Genomic DNA, 22056 nt, shown 5'->3' with positions numbered 1-22056 from the left:
GGCATAGGGGCCTTGCGGGTCAGGCGAGCGGGCGTGGGCGCATGGCTAACGGGCATAGCCCGAACGGGCGCAAGCCCGAGGGGCGCTGGGCACGCACAACGCTCGCCGACGGCCAGGACCAGGTGAGACGGCGGAGGGGTCGCCGCGGACCGGCTGGGCGGAGCGGTCCCGAGGGCGCGCGCGGGCGCTGGGGAGGAGAGCGGCCGGAGTGGCACCGGGCAGGGGACGACGACGAGGGTGGCGCAGGCAGCGAGGGCAGGGGATGCGCGCGCGTAGGCGAGGGACGAGGCGCGCGGCGGGGGGGGGGGGGGCGTGATGTAGCCGCGGCGGCAGCGCAGCAGCGGGCAGCAGCGCAGGCGGGTCGGACGAGGGAAGGCGCAGGCGCACGCGCGGCCGAGCGGGCGCGGTCGATGCGGTGAGCGCGCGCGGGGGCTTGTGGCGACGAGCACGAGCGGCGAGGGAGAGGGAGGGAGCGAGGCGCGTGCTCACTAGGGCCGTAGGGGAAATGGCAGCGGGGGTCGAGGGGGATGTCGTGGACGAGCGACGGAGTGGAGGAGGACGGCGAGGCGGTCCGGCGAGGCGGCGGGGGTTGGCGATGGGGACGTGCGCCGGGCGGCGACGGGATCGGGCCCCTCCCCGATCTAGAGTGTGGGGGCACCGGGAAGGGGGTTGAGGAGGCGGGCGCTGGGCGGCGCCGGCGATGGTGAACGGCGGCGCCGCCAACGGGGACGGCCCGATCCGATCTGGATCGGGTGAGAGGGAGAGACGAGGGAGTGTGGGGGGTGGCTGCGGTCGTGGGTAGTGGGGGGAAGTGGGGCGACGGCTAGGGTTTCGGTCGGGTGGGGGGGTTAACAGAGTGTGTGGGGGGGCCGGCTGGGCCGTGGGGTGGGCCAGCCTAGTGGGCGGCCTGGTCGGCCAGCTGGGCCGTTTGGCCCGGGGGGCCTCTTTTCTTTTTATTAGTTTTCTGTTTTTGTTCTTTTTTTATTTATCTTTTCTGTTTTCTTTTAGCTCCTAATTATTTTAATTTCTTTAAAATACCAAGTTAGCACCTAAATTAGTATCATCAAAATAGGCCACTGCCAAACCTAGTTGGACCCAAAATAAATTAGTTTAATATTTTTTTTATTTTTCAAAAGCAATTAAATTATTATTTTAGCCACTGTTTTTAAATAGTTTAGGGCATTTAAACACTTTGTAAAAGGTTGGTTGCACCACCAAAACTAGTTAGGGATTATTTGCCACATGATGAACATTTTAGTTTTGATATTTGAAAACTTTTATTGTTTGCTTGATTTTGACTTTGAATTTGAATCGGTTTCGAACTAACGCGGGATTAGCGACAATAATCGAAGTGACGTGGCATCATTAGCAGAGGTTACTGTAGCTTAATTATCCGGGCGTCACAATTCTCCTCCACTACAAGAAATCTCGTCCCGAGATTTAAGAGGTGTAATAAGGGGGAAAGGTCTGGTTACGAAATCCTAACGAATCTTCTCGGTCTTGGTTGCTCTTCTCGAGGTGGTCGATCCATAGCGCTGACGTCTTCATTCCTTTGCTTCAGGTCATCACGATGAACTTGCCGTCCTTCCTTCAGGATCTCCACCGTACTTACGAAAGGGTGAGAAGGGAAAACCCTATAGGGCGGATTCTAACAACATCGAGCATCAGATGGTTAACTCAGGGGGAGAAGCATAAGTATCTCTCGAATTGAAACTTAAGAAGATGTCGAGAGCAAGCAAGAAGGTACTATGAGAAGTTTCAAACGGATAGGCAAGCGTTCGATGCCTAATCAGAAGGTGAGAGGGGTTCAGAGCAACGAGAATAAGAATTGCGTCTGATACCCGAATAGATCACTTGGGACGGTGGCCCGTGAATTACATACGAGGCCACGCGCGAGGAATAACTTTGGAAACCGGGGGTGTACAGGAGAGTCAGGTTTCGATCCTGTGGAACTGTGGGTTATGGGCCCACCATGTGGTTAAAAGTAGGAAGGCCGTTGGCATCTTACTCGGTCATGATAGCAAGACATGTCAGAGGGTAGCCTGTCAGTTAAGTTGGCAACAACGTTGGTACCAAGGGCGAGGGACGAAGAGAACCATTTTCCTGCTCGTTGAACGAGGCGGACTAGTAGGCAAAGTTCTCGTCCATCGGTAGTTACCGGAATGACATCAACAAAAGTAACAGGGTCTTTCTGACAGAATCGTGCACCGAGTTGGTTACATAAGCAGGGAATTGTTACTGCTTAAATCATATTGGTCGCAAGAAAGGTTAAAGAAATAATGGAAAGGAAAATGTTTTTAAACACATATATCGGGGGTATATCCTTCCCAAGGACAAGCAGAGCATGATATCCAAGACAGGATATAAAGTAGAAAACCTTTTAGGTAAGGGGGGAGGAATCTCATGACATTACCCATACAACGGTGTTAGGATAAATGATAAATAAAATTTAGCATCGTGCTTCAAATGTTCCTGTTGAAAATCGGAGTACCATTGACATGCTTCGAGATAGCATTCACAAGGTCATCAGGTGAAGATCAGACTTTGGAAACACAAAGGATCCATCAGGAATAACTTGTAGAATAAGTCTTACCATTTCCTCATGGAAGACTAGATAACCTTGCTAAAAGTAAACTATAACAATAGGTCCTCCGGCCAGGCGTGCTAGGCATGACTTCACCTTACCGGGTCATATAACGACCAATGTTATAACTCTTGGAAATATGTTCCAACCATCATATCTGACCGAGATCCAGATCTGATTGGGGTCGGGATAACTCGGACTCAGGATGCCTGAGAAGAAAGGTGCAACACAAATTGTCGAGACGACATTGTAAGATTCTCGGGAATTGAACTGTGGAAGCAAGTTCCGAATCATGAGTTCATTATTAAATCAAGGATAGAATGAGGAGGTGGCTGATGGAATCAGCGAACAAGGAGATAACATTTGTCAGATCAAATGATATAAGGAAGTATGCTCACAGAAAACATACACAATTAAACATTGGTTGAAAGGTGCGCCTAAAATATGGGTTGGGTTGCACGACCAATGTCAGAATGGTGATTCAATAATCAATAGTCTAAGAACGAACGGCCGACCATTAACTTCAAAGCAATAGGGTTGCTAGAAGTGCAGAATCCAAACAACACCGTTCACTTGTTGGTACCCCGGTTGGAATCAACATGAGGACCAAGAAATAATGGTGATGGTGAGAAGTATCACGATACCAAGAATTCTTAAGAGGTGGTGAAATTCTCACAACATTCTTGACATAAAAGATGGTAATACTCCAAGGTAAAGGAGAACAAATGCTGGATAGCAAGGATCTCAAAGGTATAACACAAAACATGAACAAGTTTGTGTTGAACGGAAGGCAATCAAGTGGTCGATGATAGCACAAATCATCGAGGGCAAGGATGGTATTTCTCATCAGGAATTCAATTGATATCCTTGAGGAGCTCGAAATGTTGATGATGATCATGACAATTTCTGTCGAGAGGTTTCATGGAGATGTAATCGGTCGGCGATGACATCAAGTCAAACGAATGATGAAGCGAAAGGTTAATGTAACCATGGGTACGACACAAACTTGAAATCAAGTTTGTGGTTTGAGGTGAAACAATAAGACAAGGAAGATCGACGTAAGCTTAGCCCATCGTCGAAATTGTGCTCCGGAAAGAAGGACTAGGTAGCACAGTTAAAATTTGGCACGATAATGATATAGCCGAGTAGGCTCGGAATGACGTGATCGAGTTCAGACTCGTAAGTAATGAAGGTTACCAAGAGTTGTTGAATCGTAGTGCGGACTCAATTCAGTTGTCGGTGTCCTTGAGGGGTTCTAACAACTGAGAACCCATTGGAAAAGTGGAATCGGCAAGAATATTAGTTGATGAAGAACTCATAAGAAGTTATGTATCCCGTGGTATCCTCGAGATACCAGGGGGTAATACTCGACGACAGATCAAAGTAGAGGTTGGACTGGGGTATTGCTCTGCACAAGACAAGTGTTTAAACTTGCACGAGAAATGGTACCTAAAAGAGAACATGGTCGAAACCACGATTGCAAAAGGCCAGATCCCAGATATAATATGAACTTATACCAGGGGAGTAATTAATTTAAGAGAAGCTTTAACGATAAGATCTACATCGTGCCCATGGGCATGAACACAAAGTTCAAGGTCGACTCCCACTTCTTCAATGCATAACCTTACATTTACCTCCCCTTTTCGAAGTTGTAGTGTTGAAAAGTTATCTGACGAAGCGTCAGCAGGGTATAACCCGCATAAATTTCAAGGTCACACAAATTAAGGAAGGCATAGGTTCAACCCGTCAGGGTATCGTGGAAACATATACCACAAGCTTTAAGAGTAAATATTACCAGCTCGAAAGCAGAGCATGGTTGGCAAAAGGAGAGGATACAAATTACCAAAGGCATTATGTATCGGAGAAAGAACTCACAAGGTGATTAATTATGAAGGACATTGTCGGATAATAATCCAACAGTGGATATGGTGATCCACAATGGAGCTGATGTGAGTATCGATACCAATCAGAGGAAGAAAGAATGCAAATGCATCGTTTTACAGATCATCTGAATAATTCAACGTTTAAATAACAAAGGAATTATGATTTTCAAATCAAGGGATCAGGAGCAAACGCTCTGATCAAGGACGGACAAGTTGAGTAGACTTAGGGGTACAATCGATGGCAATCTGATTGGCCGAGGACCAGCTCACGTTTTAAATGACATCTGAGCTGGAAGGATGAATGCTATGATCTGAGTGAGGATTGCGAGAATTCGCAACATATTGAGTCAATGGACTCAAAATGATATTGACAAAGGTTGCCAATAAGATTACTATACTTATGGGATTAACCATAATGCAAGCAAGCAAGAATTTCAGGAGCAATAGGTTGCTCAGGATTTTCGGAAGACCGAATGGTATTTTGAAGAATTTTGTGAACTGCATGAATATCTGGGGATGAGCGGATACTCGATAAATGCGAGTAATTATCCGTAGTGGTATGCATGTGGCAAAGAACTGCAAGGCAGTAGGCACAAAGTATTCTCGGGGTATCTTATAATAACAAGATCGACTGGGAATAAAAGTAAGCACGTCAGGTCTAAATACTTATCCATAGGGATATTTCGGTGGTAGGGACTTGCAAAAGCAATGGCATAAGGTTTCAACAGAATATCGGAGAGTATCTTCGAAATCCTCTAGTGCAGCCGACGATCATCTGGACTGAAGGGGGTTCTCCGGGAGAAAGTATTTTCGAGAACCTAAGTTAGATTTTTAGTAAATTTATTAAACCCGAATAGGAGAGAGTTCAGAGCCCCAGAGTATAGACGAGAAATAAAAGATCCTAATACCACCCAGATGGCGATGTGGGCCCGTAAGGCACACAGCCATGTTAGTAAAAGTTTTTGTAATGTCTAGACTCAACTTCAGCCAAGGAGTGTGGAAGGGGAATTCCTACAGGCAGTCGGCTCTGATACCAACTTGTGACGCCCCCGATTTAATCGTACACTAATCATACACGCAAACGTGTACGATCAAGATCAGGGACTCACGGGAAGATATCACAACACAACTCTACAAATAATAATAAGTCATACAAGCATCATATTACAAGCCAGGGGCCTCGAGGGCTCGAATACAAGAGCTCGATCATAGACGAGTCAGCGGAAGCAACAATATCTGAGTACAGACATAAGTTAAACAAGTTTGCCTTAAGAAGGCTAGCACAAACTGGGATACAGATCGAAAGAGGCGCAGGCCTCCTGCCTGGGATCCTCCTAAACTACTCATGGTCGTTGTCAGCGGGCATCACGTAGTAGTATGCACCTCCGGTGTAGTAGGAGCCGTCGTCGAAGGTGGCGTCTGGCTCCTGGGCTCCAACATCTGGTTGCGACAACCAGGTAGAAGGGATAGGGGGAAAAGAGGGAGAAAGCAACCGTGAGTACTCATCCAAAGTACTCGCAAGCAAGGAGCTACACTACATATGCATGGGTATCAAATGGAATAAGGGTATCATATGTGGACTGAACTGCAGAATGCCAGAATAAGAGGGGGATAACTAATCCTTTCGAAGACTACGCTTCTGGCAGCCTCCGTCTTGCGGCATGTAGAAGAGAGTAGACTAGAGTCCTCCAAGTAGCATCGCATAGCATAATCCTAACCGATGATCCTCCCCTCGTCGCCCTGTGAGAGAGCGACCACCGGTTGTATCTGGCACTTGGAAGGGTGTGTTTTATTAAGTATCCGGCTCTAGTTGTCATAAGGTCAAGGTACAACTCCAAGTCATCCTGTTACCGAAGATCACGGCTATTCGAATAGATTAACTTCCCTGCAGGGGTGCACCACATACCCCAACACGCTTGATCCCATTTGGCCGGACACACTTTTCGGGGTCATGCCCGGCCGCAAAAGATCAACACGTCGCAGCCCCACCTAGACCAACAGAGAGGTCAGCACGCCGGTCTAAACCTAAGCGCCCAGGGGTCTGGGCCCATCGCCCTTAGCACACCTGCACGTTGCAAACACGGCCGGAAGCAGAACTAGCCCCCTTAATACAAGAGCAGGCTTACGGTCCAATCCGGCGCGCGCCACTCAGTCGCTGACGTCACGAAGGCTTCGGCTGATACCACGACGCCGGGATACCCATAACTACTCCCGCGTAGATGGTTAGTGCGTATAGACCAAATGGCCAGACTCAGATCAAATACCCAGATCTCGTTAAGCGTGTTAAGTGTCCGCGAACGCCGACCAGGGCCAGGTCCACCTCTCTCCTAGGTGGTCTCAACCTGCCCTGTCGCTCCGCCTCAAAGTAAACGTCGGGGGCCGTCGGGAACCCAGGCCCACCTCTACCGGGATGGAGCCACCTGCCCCTTCAGCCCCCATCTCCGAACAGTATCATAGGTAATGTAATTGTGTAAAGTATATCGCATACGCCCGTGATCACCTCCCGAAGTGATCACGACCCAGTAGTATAGCATGGCAGACGGACAAGAGTGTAGGGCCACTGATGGAACACTAGCATCCTATACTAAGCAGTAGGATAGCAGGTAATGGTAACAACAGTAGTAGCAAGGATAGGCTACACTACTCTAATGCAAGCAGTATAGAGAAGAGTAGGCGATATCTGGTGATCAAAGGGGGGGCTTGCCTGGTTGCTCTGGCAAGAGAGAGGGGTCGTCAACACCGTAGTCGTACTGGGTAGCAGCGGCGTCGGTCTCGGTGTCTAGCGAGAGAAGAGGGGGATGAAACAATAAATATAATGCCAACAAATGCATGACGATGCATGACATGACAAGGCGTGATGCTAGGTGCGCCCTAACGCGGTACGAGGTGGTACCGGTGAAGGGGGAAACATCCGGGAAAGTATTCCCGGTGTTTCACGTTTTCGGACAGAGGAGCCGGAGGGGGAAAGTTGCGTGTTTGCTATGCTAGGGATGCATGGCGGATGAACGGGCTGCGTATTCGAATTCGTCTCGTCGTTCTGAGCAACTTTCATGTTGAAAATATTTTAATCCGAGTTACGAATTAAAAGATATGATTTTCTAAAGATTTTATTAATTTCTGGAATTTAATTAATTAGTTAAATAAATTCGAAAAATAGATTAATGACATCAGCATGATGTCATGCTGACATCAGCAGTCAACAGACTTGGTCAACCTGACCAGTGGGTCCAGTGGGACCCACCTGTCATACACTGTTTAGGTTAATTAGAGATTAGGCTAAACAAACTACTGTTTAATTAACTAACAGATTAGTTAGATTAATTAACAAGGATTAATTAACTTAATTAATTTAGTTAATTAATTAATTAAGTTTTTTCTTATTATTTCTTTTTTTAAAACGTTCTAGGGGCTAGGCCCACTTGTCTGTGGCATAGGGGCCTTGCGGGTCAGGCGAGCGGGCGTGGGCGCGTGGCTAACGGGCATAGCCCGAACGGGCGCAAGCCCGAGGGGCGCTGGGCACGCACAACGCTCGCCGGCGGCCAGGACCAGGTGAGACGGCGGAGGGGTCGCCGCGGACCGGCTGGGCGGAGCGGTCCCGAGGGCGCGCGCGGGCGCTGGGGAGGAGAGCGGCCGGAGTGGCACCGGGCAGGGGACGACGACGAGGGTGGCGCAGGCAGCGAGGGCAGGGGATGCGCGCGCGTAGGCGAGGGACGAGGCGCGCGCGGGGGGGGGGGGGGCGTGATGTAGCCGCGGCGGCAGCGCAGCAGCGGGCAGCAGCGCAGGCGGGTCGGACAAGGGAAGGCGCAGGCGCACGTGCGGCCGAGCGGGCGCGGTCGATGCGGTGAGCGCGCGCGGGGGCTTGTGGCGACGAGCACGAGCGGCGAGGGAGAGGGAGGGAGCGAGGCGCGCGCTCACTAGGGCCGTAGGGGAAATGGCAGCGGGGGTCGAGGGGGATGTCGTGGACGAGCGACGGAGTGGAGGAGGACGGCGAGGCGGCGGGGGTTGGCGATGGGGACGTGCGCCGGGGCGGCGACGGGATCGGGCCCCTCCCCGATCTAGAGTGTGGGGGCACCGGGAAGGAGGGTTGAGGAGGCGGGCGCTGGGCGGCGGCGGCGATGGTGAACGGCGGCGCCGCCAACGGGGACGGCCCGATCCGATCTGGATCGGGTGAGAGGGAGAGACGAGGGAGTGTGGGGGGTGGCTGCGGTCGTGGGTAGTGGGGGGGAAGTGGGGCGACGGCTAGGGTTTCGGTCGGGTGGGGGGGTTAACAGAGTGTGTGGGGGGGCTGGCTAGGCCGTGGGGTGGGCCGGCCTAGTGGGCGGCCTGGTCGGCCAGCTGGGCCGTTTGGCCCGGGGGGCCTCTTTTCTTTTTATTAGTTTTCTGTTTTTGTTCTTTTTTTATTTATCTTTTCTGTTTTCTTTTAGCTCCTAATTATTTTAATTTCTTTAAAATACCAAGTTAGCACCTAAATTAGTATCATCAAAATAGGCCACTGCCAAACCTAGTTGGACCCAAGATAAATTAGTTTAATATTTTTTTTATTTTTCAAAAGCAATTAAATTATTATTTTAGCCACTGTTTTTAAATAGTTTAGGGCATTTAAACACCTTGTAAAAGGTTGGTTGCACCACAAAAACTAGTTAGGGATTATTTGCCACATGATGAACATTTTAGTTTTGATATTTGAAAACTTTTATTGTTTGCTTGATTTTGACTTTGAATTTGAATCGGTTTCGAACTAACGCGGGATTAGCGACAATAATCGAAGTGACGTGGCATCATTAGCAGAGGTTACTGTAGCTTAATTATCCGGGCGTCACATGTTCAAGCATATTTGAATTGTATTTCAATTGTCTACCCAAATAAGCATTAAAATCTACTTGCTTAGCCATAAATTTATCAAAGTCATATAAGCATGGGCTAGCAAACTTAGTAAATGGGATTTCAGCTTTATCATATCTATAGAGAAAATTTACCTTTACTACCTGTGTCGGGTTATCAAGACCATGAGTTTCTTCAATAGGTAAAGGATTAAGATCATATGTTTCTTCAACAGGCGGTAAATTAAGACCATGTATTTCTTCAATAGGAGGTAAATTCTTAACGTCTTTAGCTTTAATACCTTTTTCTTTCATAGATTTCTTTGCCTCTTGCATATCTTCAGGACTGAGAAATAGAATACCCCTCTTCTTCGAAGTTGGTTTAGGAATAGGCTCAGGAATTGGCTCCGGAGCTGGCTCAGGAAGTGTCCAATTATTTTCATTTGTCAACATATTATTCAATAGAATTTCAGCTTCATCCGGTGTTCTTTCCCTGGAAACAGAACCAGCACAACTATCCAGGTAATCTCTGGAGGCATCGGTTAGTCCATTATAAAAGATAGCACATATGCACGTGCATTGCAACAGGATAATAAAATTATATGCCTCTAGCTCAATATAAGAATGGATCAAGACCCCCACATGTCTGTATTCTCTAGTTCAACATGGCATCCTTTAATTAGGGCCAAACCAGTATATTCTTTTTTATTGGCACATGGAAGCTACCACTGTCAATAACTTATGGTGTCCCTCATTCTGATCAAGCCGACTTAACTCGATGCGCCGGATACAGAGCAGGCCCAGTATGGGAGTGATCGACCTCACGACCTCAAAGACCCGACCACATGTTGCTTCCACTCAAACAAACGTGTTCTGTTAACCAATGGTCAGCATAAATATAAAAGAATATAATGCAACGTGAGATCCGACACTTTTTTTGAACTTTTCAAAAACCGATAACTATGAAATCCAAATATACATGGTAACATGAACAATTTTCCAAATTACACGCATTTTTTAAAAAGATGAAAAAAAATTGAATGGAACATTTTTTTGAAATTCACAAACATTTCTTAAAACATGAATGTTTTACAAAAATACGTTTTTTTTAAGTTGTGAACATTTTTTGGAAACGGGAAAATGTTTTGAACATATAGAAGAAATTTAGAAATTTGCCTTTTAATGCAAATATTATTTTCAATTTTTGAACATATCACTAAAACAATAATTCTAATTTGTAACCTTTTTTAAATATTGATTTTTTTTTTGAAAAACCCAAACATTTTTCAAAAAATGGGAATAATATTTTATATTCTGAAAAAAATCAGAATGACAAAAATTATAATGTCAAACATATTTAAAAGGAACACAATTATGGAATTCGTAACATGAACTACCGAAGAATATACTGGGCAACTTGAACATTTTTACAAATTATGGTTGGTTTTTTTGAAAATTCCAAAGATTTTTGAACAAAGCAAGAACACAAATTTGAACGGAACATTTCCTGAAATGCACATACATTTCTTAAAGACATGAACCTTCTTATAAAAATACAAACATTTTTTAAGTTGTGATTTTTTTAAATGGGAACATGTTTTAAAAATGCAGAAGAATTTTAGAAAATATGTTTCTTTAATGCAAACTTTATTTTCAATTTTTAAACATATCGTTAAAACAAAAATATTTTTCGAATTTGAAACGTTTTTAAAATGAATTTGTTTAAATGTTGAACAATTTTGAAAAAATACAAACATTTCTTGAAAAATGGGAATATTTCTGTAATTTATATTTGAATAAATTTTGGCACGACAAAAAAATCCAATCATTTTCCAGAGTATGAACACATTTTTTTAATTTGTATTTTTTGTACGAAATTTTGAATAAGAATTGAAAAATTACAATTGCGCACATTTTTTGATAATTTTGAATTTCTGAGAAAATGAATAAAATAGACTTGCAATAGGAACACATAGAAAAATGGGTTGCCGAGTCTTGGGCGCGTTGTGCGTAGTTTAAATTAGTTTCCGCATTGAGCGAGAAATAGAATTTTTTTTATTGCTGCGTGTGCAGGAAAATATGGGCTGACTTTACTGGGCCATAGGGTGCGCAGCCCATGTACGAAATTCTACATAAGTCGTTTTTCCTTTGGCAACAGATGGTGTACGAAAGTTTAGTACCACCTTGGATATAGGGAAAAATAATCTTTTGCGGTAAACGGATGAAAAAATCGGCGAAATGCACCTTGCTTTATTAGTAGGTATAGATAACACCGTTGATTTATCGTCCAATATATAATAATGGTATTGGCAATATGTATACCTTGTGACACAATTATTGATCTTTGGATTAAAAAAATCATTATTCGAATCGGTTTGCTGGTAAGGATTATGATATCTTAATGTCAAAGGAAACACTCTGGTTAGTATCTTAGCTCATCATTATATAAATAATAAATAAAAATAAAGTGTCCTTCTATTTTAGCTTTCACTTGTGATTTTCAATCATTCTCTTTTATCTATCTTTCCATTCGAAATTAGTAAGAAGCTAGTGGCTACCTTCTATGTAAATATTGATTGCATGCTCTTGTGTTTTTTTATTTCAGAAAACACCATCCCACAAAATATTTTGATGCATTCTTATCTTCTAGTTTGCAGTATAGTTTGATCGTCTCTCTCTATGTCTTTCTCTCTCTCTCTCATAGTTTTTTGTATCATAATCATATTGTTCTACACATGTTAAAAACCTTTTTATGGGTATTTAAAAACCTTATTACATTTGACATGGGATTCTCTGTAATGCATGGATAGAACATATCTTAACATGTCCATATGTAACCTATTCTTGCTACATAATTTTATAAAAAAGTATAATTTTCCAATACTTTTTATTTTTATCTTCTATATTCTACTATAAGTTGGTTTCCTTGCATGTCCTGGGCTTTTTTTAGGTTTAATCTTCTTATTCGACCATCATTTTTTTGCTTGCGTTGGGTAGTATTCTTCTCTTTTATACAGACTCTCCAATTACTTTTTTATTATAATTTTAGATGATCGGAATTATCCTAATAATTCACTTTATGTTCCAGAGATACCTTCTCATTTGATTCCGAATATTAAGCATTTTATGAATACATAACATATTATTGCTACGGATATTTCTAGTTGTTTTATTTTAAATTTTATAACCTACAATCATTTGGTTTTCTTGCAGGGTCCTTTTCTTGCTTATGCTGGCCAGTATGATTCAGTTTCCTACAAACCCTTTATTTCAGTGTTTATTCTTAAAAAATTGGAGGATCAAAAATTATCCCTAACATCATAACTTTCTGTCCCACAAAAAAATCATAAAAATAATTTTTCTTTTGGCTGGTGTGCAATTTTCTTTTTACAAATTCAACAATGTAGAATAGGTTTGAGGTTAAATTTTCTTTGCATTTCAAATATAACCATGTAGAATTGGAGTTGATGGAAATTGTAGTTCTTTGCTTTTTCACTTCTATCTATCCCTATACTAATTCTAGACTCCCAAGAAATTCTCACGTTAATTAGAAATTAGGAGCCGTTAATCTGGTGGGACCAAGTTATTACGGTGTAGATCAATCCTAAAAAACAATCAATAAATCTTTTTTTACCTATCTAGCTTAATTAGGTATGATGAAAAAATAGGACTCCTAATATCTTGCCCTCTCCCCACGATTCTCTGCCGTTCCACATGGTACTCACGCTGCACGAACCCACGCCGATGAACAGGTCGCTTCTACTTGATCTTCTTCCTCCACATGCCGCCGCCAAGATGCACCCCTCCTCTGATCCATGGCGTTCTTTTCCCACGACCAAGACGGACATGCCGCCGCGGCCATGCACCCCACATCCAAGATGAACAAGTCGCTTCTCCTCGATCTTCTTCCTCCATATGTTGTCGCCATGCACCCCATCTCTGATCTAAATCCAACCACCGCGCTCGGGATGTTGCCGGATGTAGCCGCCACCTAACCACCACGGAGAAGATGTCGTGTGTTGCGCCGAGTTAATCCCACTATGCTTCCATACCTGCACTATTATTGTGGATGCCGAGCCAGCGAACGACCAAGGAGGAGGGACTACAGCAGATTGAGGACGACATTATCTCAGAAGTACCAGTGCACCAACCATCCACGCTCGCCCATTATATCCGAAGCACACGCACGCTATGCTCGCCTGCGGCCACCGCTTCCATCCGTATGAGAGTTTCCCACATCATTAACCCTGCTGACAGGTAGGCCATTCCATCCGCTTATGAAAGGTTCCTCTACTGTTCCTTTTGAGGTCTATTTTCCAATGAATTTACACTTGGGAAAGGTGGAAAATACATTTTAGCTCAAAGCAACTTTATCGTACGTGTGTACTATTTCTGGATTTCTTCAAACTGTTGTTGCTTTGTGGGTTTTAAACTCAATCAAATTTTGATATTAAAGCAGGTGCTGCTTTGTGGAGTTTTTACTCAATATAATTTTAATCATCCATGCTATTTGACTATATTGGAAAATTTCAATTTCTCTTCTAACATCGTTCTAATTGTAAACTTAGTCTGCAATGGTTGGGAGTGAAGGCTACAACATTGTCATGTATTATTTGGTTCAATATCTATTCCACAGAAACACCTTGGTCCCTTTGTTTGCTGTGAGAACTCGACAGTCACCTGGTACTTCTCCTTTTCCTATTTAAAATTAGTTCATTTATGCGGTTCCTTAATATTCCTGTGGTAAAATAGCAAGTTAGCATCTTGGGTAAAAAGAATAAACTATGAAGTCTGGCACTCCAGCACGTGCTAAACTGCTACGTGAAAAAAATGTACCATGTGTGGACCGAAGACACACTTATGATGAAGTGCACGACAAAACACATATGGCGGATCGACGCATACCCATGAGTTATTGTACACCACAGGGCTCTGGCTACATCCAGTTTCTCCAGATATGATTTGCTGGCTACTATAGATATGATATCTTAGCCAATTTGGTCCCGGTTTGTACTAAAGCAGCCGAAACTGTCTGATTTTTGCCACGCAATCTGCATGTATATTAGTACATAATATTAGACTATTAGCACATATGTAAGTTTCTTCTTTAACCCTTGAAAATTGCTTCACATGTAGCATATCTAATGTTTTCCTTTTTTGTATTTTTTTGCATCGTAATTCATTGTGAAAGATAAGAACAAGCTTATCTGCCACTCTGGAGGGCAGCAACATACATATTTTGAGATACGAGATTATAATTTTATGGCATCACCAACGATTCCATCGCACAGGTTTTCCAGGACAGAAGTGGAATTCTGATGATTTCTTAGGTCACTATTACTGGGTATGTAATGTGTTTATATTAAATTTTTATAATGGTCGAGACGCGTGTTGGAAGTGCAATGCAGAAACTGTTAGCAGTACAACCAAAAACTGACCAGGGACACACGACATGGTATATGGAATTAAAAAGTGATCCATGACGCCGAGCATACGCACGCTGTTCTTTGCCTGATAACTGATATGGACAATATAATGAAGTACCTACCAGAAACAATTTGCACGAGGGTTCAGCCTTGACGTGAATAGAAGAAAGCAAAACAATGCATGGCGGTAACATGCATCAGGTAATGCTTACTCCTAAATAATTTGTTGTATGATGGTCTTCTTATAGACAGTCTCATTATTAATATTTATTGAATCTTAATACACCGACGACTTTCTGATTTAATTATTTGGATTCTCAGATTGTAATGTCTGTATGTTAACTCGAATGCATAGATTTCACAGGTTAATCCGTTGGAGTATTCTTACTAACTTGGAGCAGATTTAATTTGGGCGGCACTACGCCTATCAGATGTTCTTATAAATCAATGAGGATGTACCACATATAACTTAAACGAAGGAGTCTCTCAATGTTGGCAACAACATCCCTTGGATGTTAGTTAGTTAGGGGTTCATCTTCCCATTTATTGTTGCCATGTAGGTCATATAACCAAGTAGGACCTTGATTTGCTCTGTTCCTTTTCCCACTATTCAAACTTTTCTAATTCTTTGTGCGTGGAAATTGTTGGGGAAGCAATAGCATGTGACACTACTGGAAATTGTTGGGTAAACAAAGGCGAATCCAGTACGTGAACTGATTGTTGCTTTCATTTGATATGCTATCAACTTTATAAAGAGGTTTTTCTAAATTTCTGCAGAAACATTTTATTTTCACCGTTTGATAGTTTTTATTTGCAATTGTAATGAGATTACAGAACACTTATTTTTACCATATCTTTGTTACTGGGCTACATGACAGTTGTCTCTATTAAGAATCTCATAGTTTACACGGTTCTACATCTCAATTATACAATATAACTCCATAGATATAGACTAAATTTCTTGCGAGAATATAAACTTTGTTTATGGTAACAGAATTAAGTTACACCTCTCACAAGAAATATCTGATGAGAAACAGTGTGACGCACATTTTAAGAGTGTAAGAACAGAAATCTAATACAAAACTGGAAACTTATTTATTTATTATTAATTAAATTAAATAATTCCATACTACATGTTTTATTGTTGTAATTTGACTTATAACCAATGTAACAAGTTTGTAAATGCCGACGGAACAATTGAAACATTATGACGTTCTACACGCTAGCATTTTTTTAACATGTATCAACCATTATTTTGTAAATTTGATTATTAATGACAATATTTTTGTTGAAAACTCATATGGTAGGTAAAAAGTTAAGCAATGCATGTGCAAATTTGATGCACAAAGTTTTGTACAAAACTGAAATATGAACAACAAAACTGCAATTTTTCATGGAAATATAGAAACTTCCCCATACACAACCAAATGTTCAACTACTTCAATGAAAATAATAAATGTATTTTATAATACTGATGACAATTAGGCATTAAATAAATTAGCCCGTGCAAATGCACGGGTTGACGACTAGTTTTAATTAATAATGCGAGTTAAAGGAGGCCCTAATTATGGCAATATGTATGATCCTGCACATATTAAAAATGGGTAGTTAATACCTGAGATGATTTGTCTCATGAAACTTTTGTTTGAAAACTTCCTCTCACTCATTTATGTCTTTGTCAATCTAATCACTCTACCACCATTATCATAGCTTGCCCTCTCTTACTGCTTCTCTCTATTGTTGTGACTTATAATTTCTGGTTCAACTGAAGCAACACTTTTTTGAAGCACTGACCGTAGAACAATTTTTCTGTGGTATTTCTGGCACAACTGAAGAAACTTATAATTCCTGGTTCAGCTGAAGCAACACTTTTTTGAAGCATTGATTATAGAACAATTTTTCTACGGTATTTCATGCATAACTGAAGCAAATTAATATGTACTTGACATGGCATGTCGCTTGCATGTCTATTATTATGGTAACAACATAATTATTCTTCCCATAAGACGTGTTGCTCACACACGTTACACAATAACTGAAGCAACATCTATTAATATATTTTTCCATGTCTCCATGAACTGAACATGTTTTTAGTACATGCAAGTATTTTTCAAATATTTAAGATTATCATACATCAGCAGCGACCCTCAATTCAAGGATACCTCAACTCATCTTCGTCCAATTGATGTAAACTTCTTTTCCTATAGTGATGAATTTATGCATGTTTATTTATTTGTTTGCAAAGAATTTATGCATGTTTATACTGCTACAAATGCTGGGGGACAATAGTCATTAATTAGTACGCACTGATAGCTTACATTTTTTAAAGATATATTCAAGATGTGGTTCTAGAATTAATTTACATGCAAATAAGGAAATATTTTTTTGTATTATATATGTGGCTATTTTTTAAAGATAAATATTTTACATTTTAATTATATGTAGTGTACCCATTTAATTTCTAAATTACCTTAGCTGCAAAGTAATTGCATTTTTTATTATTGACATCATTTTTATGTCATCGGTTGTAATTATTTTTGCGCGGTTGTAATAATAATACTATAGAAATCCAACACACACTATCGGCATGCTCTTACGTTTGGTAGGACCGTGAAAATTGGACAAATTTGCTGCAAAAGAAATTTTTTGACACATGTATGTTCCTCCTGAGTTAGCCTAAGATTTGGACACTAATGACACTCAAGTTCGACTAATGTTTTTGCATCGTCAATTCCTGGGACCTTTAACAGGGACTCGGTCTCCTTTGTGCATGAGGACTCGGTCTCCTTTATTTGGCATTAGGACTCAGGTCTCCTGGCAACGTACGCCAAGTCTTTATGTGACATGGCCGTGGTATTTTTTTTCTTCTCTTCAAGTGTGCACGTGATCTACTTTGTGATGGGTGTATTTCTCTTATACGTCTACCTGTCCTATACTTTATTGTGCGTTGCATCTTTCCATCATAACACAGGTATATTAATTCTAAAAAAAAGACATGTACGTGACAACTTCGTATGTTCCAAAAAAGACATATATACAATATTTGTATGTAACATTTACATCTTTAAATCTTAGCCTTTAATCTCTAAAACTAATGGTTGATATAATTTAACATATGTGGACGAATGTGATGGCTTGTTTGACTCTTGTTTTAAGTATATAATAGATGTTTCCTATGTTGCTATAATTATCAATTGTTGTATTAGTACTTGTGAATGAAAGTAGTGACAGTAATTTATATTATATATTCCACTAGAGTCCTTTACAATAATTGTTACCCTTCAATTGATGACCCCTCATGTACAATTCGAAGTCGATAACATGCAAAACTTCAACTGGGCTCCAGCAGCCCCATCTCCATGCTTAGGATCATGTTTGCACCCCCAAGGCTGGACAAACCTATGACATCGCTTATTGTACCCCATCATTATCCTGATGGGTTCTATTTGTGACCTTCCTACATTCATCACTACCAGCTGAAGTTGGTATGTTCGCACTTATATAATTTAAATTTACCTTAGGAACACACCTCCCACCTATTACTTCTAGGAACTTAGCCCATGATACAAGCTCAGCGGACTCGAACAATGGAAACACGCGGGAGCATAATGATCCTGCATATCCTAGTAGTCTGTTATTTAGCTTGAGCCCTCCAAGTATTTTGGACAAAATGGTACTTGTCGAATGTATTCATAGTGATGATATGTTCTCCCTTAGCAGATCCCCTAGTCAAAATGAACATGCTTACTCGCACTACGAGTGTAGCTCCATCTTGCCAGCTGATTGAGCTCTACTATAGAACCTTCATATAAACAGAAGCATCAACAGATTCATATCCATTTGTTAGCGGTCGGCACTGCCTGTACGATCGGTTCTTTGGGATCCCTATTGGTTGCACTGCTATTTTCTGAGCTCACATTTGATCTACGAGATGGTGGCCTTCAAAGACTGGATCATTATGTGGATAGATCAAAATATGTAAGACATGTATTTGGCACATCAGTTTCTTGTTGAGGTACTTGTACATGCTTTCCAGTAATTTAAAGGTTTGTAAAGACATGCTTCTGCTACTTGGTTGTAACGGGGAAGCCTTCTACACTGACTTTTCAACTGAACCTGTAAAATATGTGACGGCGGAAGATGTAGGCTTGAAGAAGTGGGTACTGTTCTTGGGCGAGCAATGCATTGGCCAGCCACGTTGCCTAGTGAAGCTAGAGAGGATTTTGTTATGGGGTGTCCATATCAACCAGTTGGATTACAAATCTCAAGTATTTTCATACCCAGTAGATAGCAACAAAAATGAGGAGTGTGACTCAGAACCTTATTTTCTTGCTCTCGTGATGCATGCTTTCTTCCTCCCCCTCAGCTCCACCTCTCCGCTCACCATGCTAATCCCCCTGGACTAACTGGTAGACACTGCATCCAATAAATCATATGGCCCCATGTACAGTTTCAACCGGATTTCCATTTTTAGATTGATTTATTTTCGATATTTTTAAGAAAATAAAAACATTGAATGGGACAACTGTATTGCAGAAAAAATGAAGAAAATCTACATGTTCGTGTATATAAGATGTTCGTCCGTATTAAAAATATGTTTACCTCATATTTTGAATATGGTCATCATATATTCCAAAAGAATACCTCGAGTATTCGGGAAGTGTTCATCACATTTTTTTTTCTAAAGTATTGCATGCATAAATTTCTTTTAGTGTATTAGGAAAAAGGATGTTGATCAATTATTCAAAAAAACTATCCATTGCATATTAAAAAAATGTTTATCGCGTATTTAGAAAATTTTCAACTCATATTTGAAAAGTCTTCATGGATGAAAGTTATTTTCATGTCATAAAGTTAGAATAATAGAAAGTAAAAAAATTCAAATGATAAATGGAAAATAGAATAAAAAAGAAAATGAAATAAAAATTTCTAATCTAGAAGAAATGAAACAAAAGAAAATTAAAAATACAAGAAAAAGTGAAAAAAGATGGCCATAGCACCCACGCTTAGGAAATTGGTAGACAATTCCCCGCCTGGTGCTAGGAGTAGAATTCATTGGGGTTCTTCTACTAAGACCTAACTTTTCTACAAGGTTGGAGGTGAAAATTTATAAATTCTATTTTCAAAATTTGTAGGACATGTATAAATTTTGCAATTTCCTAACATGTCTAGTATAAGGTTGATGCCTTTTACAAGTTCTGGTTATTGGACTTTGTTCACCTGAGAGCCCTCTCTCTCTATCTCTCTCCCTATCTCTCTGTCCCTTCCTTTCGCCACACAAGATCTCCACTCTTCGCCTCAGTATCCATGCTAAGTACGCTAAAAATGTCCACAATTGAGCGATAAATGATACTTTGAGGCAAGTGCGAGGGCTTGCACTCCTGCATCAATCCAGATCTAGAGTCCTAGGTCAGGATCATAGTTGTGGCTAAATTTTTAGCCACCACATAGGCCAGGACACCTGATTCCACCTACATGTAGAACCAACACACTAAATAGTGAGGGAGCAAAGCAGCCCACTATCTCGAACAGTCACATCTTATCACGACTAGCTTCACAAAAAGTTGTTGCGATCTCCACCATTGCACCCTTCTTTGTGAGCACCGAATAAGGTACGATGAACAACTTACCCTTTTATGTTCTTCCACGAAAAAATTAGGTAAAGAGTAGTTGATCCTCGAGTTAATTTTATACAAAATAAAAGAATACGTAGAAGTTTAAGGGTTTACAAAAATAAATGTAAAACAGTCTCAGAAATTCAATATTGCCTTCGTGCATGTTCTGTGGCTAGAAAAAAGAAACATTTGCCTTTTTATTTCAAATGCTGATGAAATTTATTATCATGATTATTATTGATACGCTCAACAAACTTAAGACAATGGAAACACATGGGAGCTCATTGTTCCCACATATCCTAGTACTCCTTTTTGTCGCTTGAGCCATCAAAGTAATTTGCACAAAACGGCAGTTATCAAATGTATTCATGGTCATGCTATTTTCTCCCATGTAGATCCTTATTCACTATGGACATTTTCACTCGTGCTACGACTGTATCTCCACCTTGCCAATTGATTCAACTCTACAATAGAACCTTCATATCTCCAGAAGTGTCACCACATCCATACATATTTGTCAACAGCCCGCACTCCATGTACGGGTGGTGATTTGGAAGCCCCTCTTGGTTACACTCCGATTTCCTATAATAACATTAGATCCAAGAGATGGTGGCTTTCAAAGGCCAGGTCAATACGAGGATACATCAAAAGATATACAACATGCATTATGCACACTAGTTTCTAGTTGAGGTACTAAAAGTCGCTTATGGCGATTATATGGAACCGCACGTGCTTCCCAGAGATTTGGTGGCTTGTGAAAACACATTCTCCAAGATGGTTGTAACGGGGCATCCTTCTCCAACAACTGTTCGACTGAACCTGCAAAGTGTGTGAGGGTGAAAGATGGGGGCTTGAAGAAGTGGGTGTTCTTCTTTGGGGATACACTTATTAGAAATGCTTAGTGAACCCAGAGAGGATGGGGTTATGAGGTGGCCATATCTACCAGTTGGATGAAACTTCTCGAGTATTTTCATTTGGGAGATAGAACCTTAATTTATTCATCTGATGACACATGGTCTATTCCTCCCCCTTCGCTCCACCTCGCATCGACAACCCTAACTCTCCCTAACTAACTATAGAGAATGCATTCAAGCAACTGTATGCGCCCATATCCAATATTCTACTAGATTTTCATTTTTATATTTCACATATTTTCTTAAAGCAAATAATGTTATAAATGGCAAAATATAGTATAAAATGAATAAAAATATGTATATCCATATTTAAAATATGTTCACCTCATATTTTTACTATGGACAACACATAATCTAGAAGAATTCATCACCAATTTAAAAAATGTTCATCACATATTTAAAAGAGTGTCATGTATAAATGTGATTTATTATATGAAAAACATAAACAAAAAATGTTCATCTAGTATTTATAAAATGTTTATTGCATATTATAAAAATGTTTATCATGTATTTGGAGAATGTTCATCACATATTTGAATTATGTATAGTTAATATTAATGTAATAAAATTTCATGCAGGAGAAAAAAGAAACGAAAATTGTTCAACTCATATTTGAAAAATATTCATGGATAAACACTTATATTCATGTCATAAAGTTAGAAAAGTACAAAAAATCTATTGATAAACGAAAAACAAAATGAACGGAAAAAGGAAAAAGAAAGAAAGGCCAAACTAGAAAAAAAGTCATTTAAACACACAAGAAAAAAAGGGGAAAAGGACGACCATAGCACGTCTTAGGCTATTCGCAGACTGT

The 22056-nt window shown here is 41.1% G+C and overlaps 1 pseudogene; it reads left to right on the top strand.

Annotated features, from left to right (window-relative positions):
• LOC147957146 (uncharacterized) overlaps window positions 1-21313 on the top strand; it is a 94174-nt pseudogene extending 72861 nt beyond the window's left edge.
• The last annotated feature ends 743 nt before the right edge of the window (window positions 21314-22056 follow it).

The sequence above is a fragment of the Triticum urartu genome, chromosome 7A (genome assembly GCF_056163025.1).
Source record: "Triticum urartu cultivar PI428250 chromosome 7A, HENAU_Tu73, whole genome shotgun sequence".
NCBI lineage: Eukaryota > Viridiplantae > Streptophyta > Magnoliopsida > Poales > Poaceae > Triticum > Triticum urartu.
This window is presented reverse-complemented; position numbering and strand designations above follow the sequence as displayed.